Genomic DNA, 7,312 nt, shown 5'->3' with positions numbered 1-7,312 from the left:
TTGGATAAAAACCTCAAAACATCGATAAACATGAACGACTTCTTATTATTGTAAAAAAAGAAAATTTTAAAGGGTCGTGTCTAAACTTTTTTAATCGCCTTCCCGTCTTTTCCATTGAGTTACCAAATTGTTGTAAATGTTGTTAAATTTAGTGACGTATTTGTTGATCTTGCAAAAATTGCTAGTAAAATAATCTTTAGTGTAGTACTCGCCATGATTCATAACCACAAGAAATCGCCCGCGTATGCGTCGCCAAAAATAGTCATCTCTTTGTGTGTTACCTTTTTGAAATCCTCTGAAATATCGACACATGATTGCGCTAAAATCATTTCTTTGTCCACTGGCCATTGTTGAGACACCATCTTGTCATTTCAAACCAGTGGTTTTCCTTTTCCGCAAGTTTTGGGGTTGGATGGTTCGGGTTGAGTTTCCCGACAATTTTAGTTTCGGGCTCAGCAACCGGTTCGATATCGAGTTGAGTTTCCTGGACAAATTTGATTTCCGATGAAGGAACATATTCAAGGAGGGGGGGGGGGGGGATTTTAAAAACGTGGTTGGGCTATGAGGTTGAATCACAAAATATTGTTATGGTATTTGTTGATAGTAAAAGTATTGTGGTTGTGCTTCGGGTCGGGACGAAATGGAAGACGAATCCATTTGTGGTCGGTAAATCGATGGCTCAATCGAATGAATATTTGCACACGATTTGCTACGAGCGGTAAATTGAGGTTCTTTGGATTCATTTTTGGAATGCAAAGGTTTCAAATGTTGTATAAATTGAAAGTAGTTTGTGTGTGAAAAAAATGTACTAGATAGTAGTGTATTTATAGTGGATTTCGAAAAAAATTCAATATTCTAGTCGTTGCCAAAGGCTACATTTCAAGATTTTGGTGTACCAAAACTATAACACGTGGGACGTATACTATACTTTCTTTGTGGGGTCGGTATGGTGTTTACTGTGCACCGCACTATACCGCAGTGTGTGGTACACGATACATCGACGGGTCTAAGAAGACCATATTTCCATTAGCCAATTTTAAGATCTTAAACTACATAAAACCATGTATGAAAATTTTACATAGTACATTACAATATTTTAAACATTGGGTTCAAGTTTACCTTCATCCGATTCAAAAAATTTGTACTTCAGATTAGAGGGAAAGACCTTAATGAGAAGCTTATTCATGGTTTTTTTGACCTGATCACTAAAAACAGTAGATAAATTTGAAAATAAACCAATACAAGCTACTAATATATTAAAACAATGGTTCTTATCTTAAAGTCAATCAATCAAGTCTTGGCTTTTGATTAGTGCTGCTAATTTCAGAAAAAAAAAAATTCCCCTTACACTCTGAAATGTGGTAACTGTAACATATCTGCAAAAAAAAAAAAAAAAAAAACGTACATATATATGTAATATAAAAAAACCTAAACGAACTAATCCAAGGTTATGTTTATAGACGATATATAAAATATGAAAAAAAAAAAGATTTAATATCTGTATTTACAATTAAGTAATGATTAAGAATTTTTATCAAACATATGGATTGCATGTTATGCGTCATCCCTATTACTCAGCTTTTAACACTGATAATATCTAATTATCTATATTTAAAAATGAAGTATAAAGTATTGATTGAGAAATTTTATCAAAGAGATAGTGTGCATCTTACGCCTCATGTCACAAGATTAGAATGTTCATCCAACACATCTTTAACCACGATTATTCACAAACTAGTTGTGAAACTCGTATATTATACGGGTTGATTAAAACAAAATGTTAAGTACGAACGATTAAATAGAAATTTTATTTGAATTTGAAATTGAAATAAATGAAAATTTTGAGAAAAAAAAAACATGCAAAAACTAAATAAATTAAAATTATGTGTTTAGTGTGTACTAAACAGGTTAATTATAACAAAATGTTAAACATAAAGGTTTAATCTGTAAATTTATTTGAAATTAAATTTAAAATTTAAAATTAATAGTCATTATGGTAGGTTTAATTTATGGAAACTAAATTAATGGTATATTGAAAATGAAAATTAAAGTAATGACAAGTGGAAAATAAATATATCTCAAATTATGATAAAATGACATGTGACTAATTTTATGAGAAAATGACATGTGGCAAAGTCATTTTCATTTATTAGGGTAGATTGACATTTAATGAAATCTGCAATTGTAAAAGTTGAAATACAAATTAATTGGAGAAGATTATATGAATCAAGGGTAATACATTTCTGCTTGTTATGTTCATCGACAACAAATTTCAGCAAGGTTGTTGATTTCAAGACTACTTTCCACTCCTTTGGACTCACGATTTCCTCCACGAGGTATAGGATTAATGAAGATGACGGTTGTGGTATGTGTTTAGTGATGCTGTGGCGAAATAAGTATGAGAGAGAGGACAGGAGAGAGAAGAGAGAGAATGTGAGCCTTTTATTACATTTAATATTAACTAGTGTAGGTGCCCATGCTTTGCATGGGTTGGATGTGAATTTAAATAGCAAAAGCATACAATGCAATTTTAATAAAAAAATGAAATAGACTCAAAGAAAGTAAAATGTCATTTTAGATAAGATCATAACACAGTAAAATTACAGGCATATCCCTGAACTTCGATGATATCCCTCCTGTCCCCGTGCATTCCAATTTGCAAGTACCTAAAACAAAACAAAAAAAATATTGCTTGAATAAGAAACTTACTGGAGGGTAAAAAAGGAAAGCTAACCATTAATATGTATAATTGCTCTGTTTGGTGTCTTTGTAATGTCAAACATTCTAGCATGAGACCCTTTCTTTCTCTTCACCAGAATATATATCATTCATACATGTCATCACAAAAATTTACGAAATAAATGCAAAATAAAAAAAATATAAAAAATTGTGCATAAGAGATGATAAAATGTATTGCAGGCCTAATAATTTGTCTCAGGTGATTATCATCAACACCTTCCCGGATAGGATCTCTTAAGCTAGCCTGTAAATGAGTTTTGAAAAAAAGAAACGTATTAAAACTATTATACTTTAAAAAATCTAAACTATAACAGAAGTATCATGTTGTTTCTTGCATATAACCCTACAATTATTTTTCTGAAAAATAAGATGATATAAATTGGAAGTCAATAGTACAATTCACTTGAATTTTAAATTTTAACCAAAAAAAAGATAGCAACATATTGGTCACATTCAGTTAACAACAAAAAATAATTACTCTACCAATAGTCAATTCAGATCCAGTTAACAAAAGAACAAATACACGCCTTGCAAACCAATGTGGCTATATATATGAGGCTGTAAATGGAGAGCCTACACCACAATTAATGAAAAAAAGTCATATCTTCGAAAACTCATAATTTACAATGAAGGATAAAAGTTTCCAAACCCAGAAACTAAATCTTTAATAAATCCCAGAAATCGAACCAATGAAGCTTTAAGAATTAACATTTTAATGTTTTTGGTATAAGAATATTTTCTTGTGAAAATGATTTTATTGATGGTTTTAAATATTAAAGTCACTTTTTTCCACATTAAACACCAAGCATTGCTAATACTTCAACTTCATAGTTCTTTTTAACACAAACTTCCTACATAACAAATAAATATATAATGCACTAAGGAACTGCCATAAAGAATATTTTGTCCCGAGAAGGATCCAAGTAAACTCACATCATGTAAATTAAGATTAAAAATAGCACAAAAATAACCACAATGTTCATGTAAAAAGATAGTCGGCTTCTTTCTTCACAATCATAATATCAATAACCACTCATCATAAACCAGAAAAATTATAATTTCATAATGCATAAAACTAATATAACTTTATTTTTGAAAACATATACCTCGAGAAATAGAATGAGAAACTGGACTTCAAGACCTTATCGAACTCCAACAGGTCACAAATCCTTTCTACAATAGTGGAGCCCCAACAGGAAACAATCATCCTATAACAAACCACAAAAAACAGATGAAGAGATGATGATTGATGACAGTAGGTTTAGAGATGAATTTGAATAAGAATAAGAGAAATAAAAGAACAAAAAAACTCAAAAGCTTCTCACTTTTGATGCCCTTGGAGGTGTGCTTAATAAAAAAAAAGAGAAAAAAAAAACAACTCAGAATACAATAACAGGTTATTGGAAATTGAGGTCCAACTTACAACTCATAAAATCGAAAATCACAATACTAAGAAGGACTGAAGGTGATCAATTGAGTTGAAAATCGATTGAAAAGAGCCTTAGAGGGCTCCTCAGTCTATACAGCATGCGTTTTTCAAGATTTTCGATCGAATTTACCAATTTAGCAATTTCCTACTCGAGGTGCTTCGATTAAATGGCGCATGCCCTTTTGCTCTTCTTAACTCCTGATTATGAACGTCGATTAAATGGCACTTACTTGTTTATGCCCTCTTCTCTATGCTTCCGTGGGGTTTAGCCCAATTCGCTAAGGTATCAAGCCATCAAACATGAAAGCGTAATCAGATAGTAGAAATCGAGATCGAAACTTACATCGGAGTATCTAACGAAGGTGGAGGGTTTGAAGATAGAGGTGTCGCGTCGCCTACAGGAGGGCAGAACCGACAAGATTATTTGATGAAAGTAATCGACTTTGGATTCTTCCAGTCGGAGGGTGCGTCCGATTGTAGATCGGCCATTAAATCGATTTCTAGAGAGAAGTGTCGACCGATTAGAGAAGGAGGGGCGAAGGTTATGCTATTGAGGCGGTGGTGGTAGCTGGAAACAATCCGACTCAAGATGTATCTGATGCGGTGAAAGAAGGAACAGTAACTCGGTAAGTAAGTAGGTGGGGATTAAACTAATCATGGTAAACAAACTCATGAACAGTATTCGGGTAAGATACTGTTCATAAGGATGTTGTGAATTAATTATATATATAATATTATTTTAAAAATTGAAAGAAAAAAAAAATATATATATATAATAGGTATAATAGTCTTTTGAGGCAAACATGTGGAGAAGAGAAGCACCACCAATGCAAAAGTTTAGTGGTCGGAGGGTTTTCCTGAAAAAATGCAATCCACGTGAACAAGTTTTGCAGTTTAATTTTTTTTTTTTTTTTTTTTTTTGTAAGACATTAGAACAAAATGGTAAAAGTGCTAACCTCTTGAAAGGTTGTAGAGGCGATTGCACCAGCTACGTATTCACCTATTCTGTGGATCCTACGAGGATTATTAAGTGATTTTGAAATTGGCCTTCTTCTTCAACAGTAGTTTTTATCCCTAATACATAAGATTTCATGAATTTGATGTCTTTTCGAATCATAAAGATATCAAAACTGATTTTGGGTTCTTGTATTGTGGATGCAATTTGTTTGAAGAATACCAAAATCTACTTCATGCAGGTTCTTGGGATCTTCCCCCACCCATTGATCGCAGGAATAAAAAACATAGGATATTGGGATTTGCCTTTCGTTGATGAATTATGCCCTCGCTCTTAATGATATTGAGAGAACAAACAAGAAGTTGTTGGCAGTGACTAATGCATCGACAAGTATAAAAGCTGACATGATAGAAGAATGGTGTTGTGAGCTACATAATTCAACTTGATCTTTACGTCCTCCTTAATTATAGGTTTCCTAATTTGGATAATATTTTAATTTAAGGGACATGATAAAAATTCCCTACAAAGTTTTTAGGTTTGGTCCATTTAACCTTAAAGTATTTTTATTGCTGGAACAAAATCATGACCAACCTGTCTTTTTAGTCGTTATTATCTGAAATAATGTATTTAGTGTGCCACATATATATAGTCAGCCAAATAGTGAAAATTAAAGGGCTTAGTGTTCTACGTATACAATCTTTGATGCTCTTTTCATCTATTTTCCAAGCTATTTTCTATCGATAAAGGGTTCTCTTTTCTCACCACCACTCCCTTTTCTCTCCCCCTCACTGTAAAACAACCAAAAAAAACTTCTTCTTTCCTATTGAATCTTCAATTCCATCATTATACTATCGATACTACTCGATCATCATCCCCCAATTCACACCTGACTTTTCGATTTAAGCACAGTAAACTACATCATAAAAGCTAATGATAGTTCGTAATCGTTAGTTGGCCTACCAAAAGTTTATCAACTAATCGAAGACAAAAAACAACTAGAAACAAAAAATCGATAAATAACAACGATACCTCCTAGTAGAAATAAGAGGATGACCTGGTTTCTTCTTTGTGATTTGCTTTAGTAGTATCAAATCATAAAATCGTTGCAGCTAAGGCGTGGGTTGAAGTTTTCAATGCAAACAAAAGATAGATATTGATGAAATTTGAGATAAGGCAACGAGAAATTAGGGATTTAAGCATAGATGTAGAGGAAGAAGCAGAAGAAGAAGACGTACCAGAAACAGATCGAAGCAATCGACATGCAAAGGGTGGGGCAAAAGTTATGACATCATCTTGGGTATACAGAGTTAGGAATATAGGATTTGGAAGAAGGGTTAGATCATACAAGTTTTGACCTCCAGCATCCCTATATACTAGTAAATCGACTTCAATAAAATTAAAACACTGATGCCAAAACTCAAAAATTTGTTTAACAGCGCAAGAATTGATGAGGGAGTGCTTTGAAGACGAAGGTTTGTTGGTCAACATGACAGTCAACATATATTTGGTGAGCTAGCAAAAATGTTATTGGTTTACTCCTTTAATTCTGTAACGTCTGTGTTTCCAGGCTAAGCATTGATACAATGATGTAATAGTCTAGGTCAAGTGTTGTAACATATTTTAAAGTAATAAAGATGAATTACTTGAATATTATGTGAATTATGTGCTTTTATGTGACTATATACTTATTTGTAAAGATATAATAAAAATAAGCGTAAAAAATAAATGTTAGATAAGCCCGATATCGATGAAGAAAGTTGTAGTGGTCGTGCCAAGGATTCTGGAGATATAAAGAGCGCCGAAATCTGAATTATAACGAAGAAGTTATAACCTGTCGAAGTTTCGCAAAAGAACCGGCACGACACTGCGTGACGTAAATAGTGAAATTACGATAGAATGGTTTTTAGCCTTAGCGATCTAAACGAAAGTCGTGGTGTTTGTTAAATCATGAGTGTGCATAAAAAGAACGCTCATATCTAATTTTGTATGAGGAAATTATGATTTTTCTAAGTTTCGGCTCGGCTTAGCAATATGTAGCCCGGAGTTCGAATAATAGATCGAACGATTTCTGGATGACACAAACTAAACGAGAATCGAAGGTCTCATTAATAGTAGTTAAATTGTAAAAAAGACAGACGAAAATGGATGTCAGATGAAGAAGTTATGAACTTTTAACAGACTCTTTTTTG

At 32.8% G+C, this 7,312-nt stretch overlaps 1 long non-coding RNA gene across 4 annotated transcripts; it reads right to left on the bottom strand.

Moving 5' to 3' along the window:
* Positions 1-2,422: 2,422 nt before the first annotated feature.
* On the bottom strand, positions 2,423-5,558 carry LOC145102124 (uncharacterized). Of its 4 annotated transcripts, none has more exons than XR_013706036.1 (5): positions 5,346-5,558; positions 5,125-5,242; positions 3,846-5,025; positions 2,735-2,983; positions 2,423-2,666 (listed from the first exon to the last, which is right to left on the bottom strand). It is a non-coding gene; the product is annotated as an uncharacterized LOC145102124 (long non-coding RNA). The 4 variants fall into 4 exon arrangements; XR_013706038.1 differs by having other exon boundaries at positions 3,846-3,947; positions 4,163-5,025; positions 5,125-5,557; XR_013706037.1 differs by having other exon boundaries at positions 3,846-4,763; positions 4,994-5,025; positions 5,125-5,556.
* Between the last annotated feature and the right edge of the window lie 1,754 nt (positions 5,559-7,312).

Source organism: Lactuca serriola, chromosome 4 (assembly GCF_051521515.1).
Source record: "Lactuca serriola cultivar US96UC23 chromosome 4, Lser_US96UC23_V15, whole genome shotgun sequence".
In the NCBI taxonomy this organism is placed as follows: Eukaryota; Viridiplantae; Streptophyta; class Magnoliopsida; order Asterales; family Asteraceae; genus Lactuca; species Lactuca serriola.
Note: the sequence above shows the minus strand (reverse complement) of the source record. Positions and strands in the feature narration are given on the sequence as shown.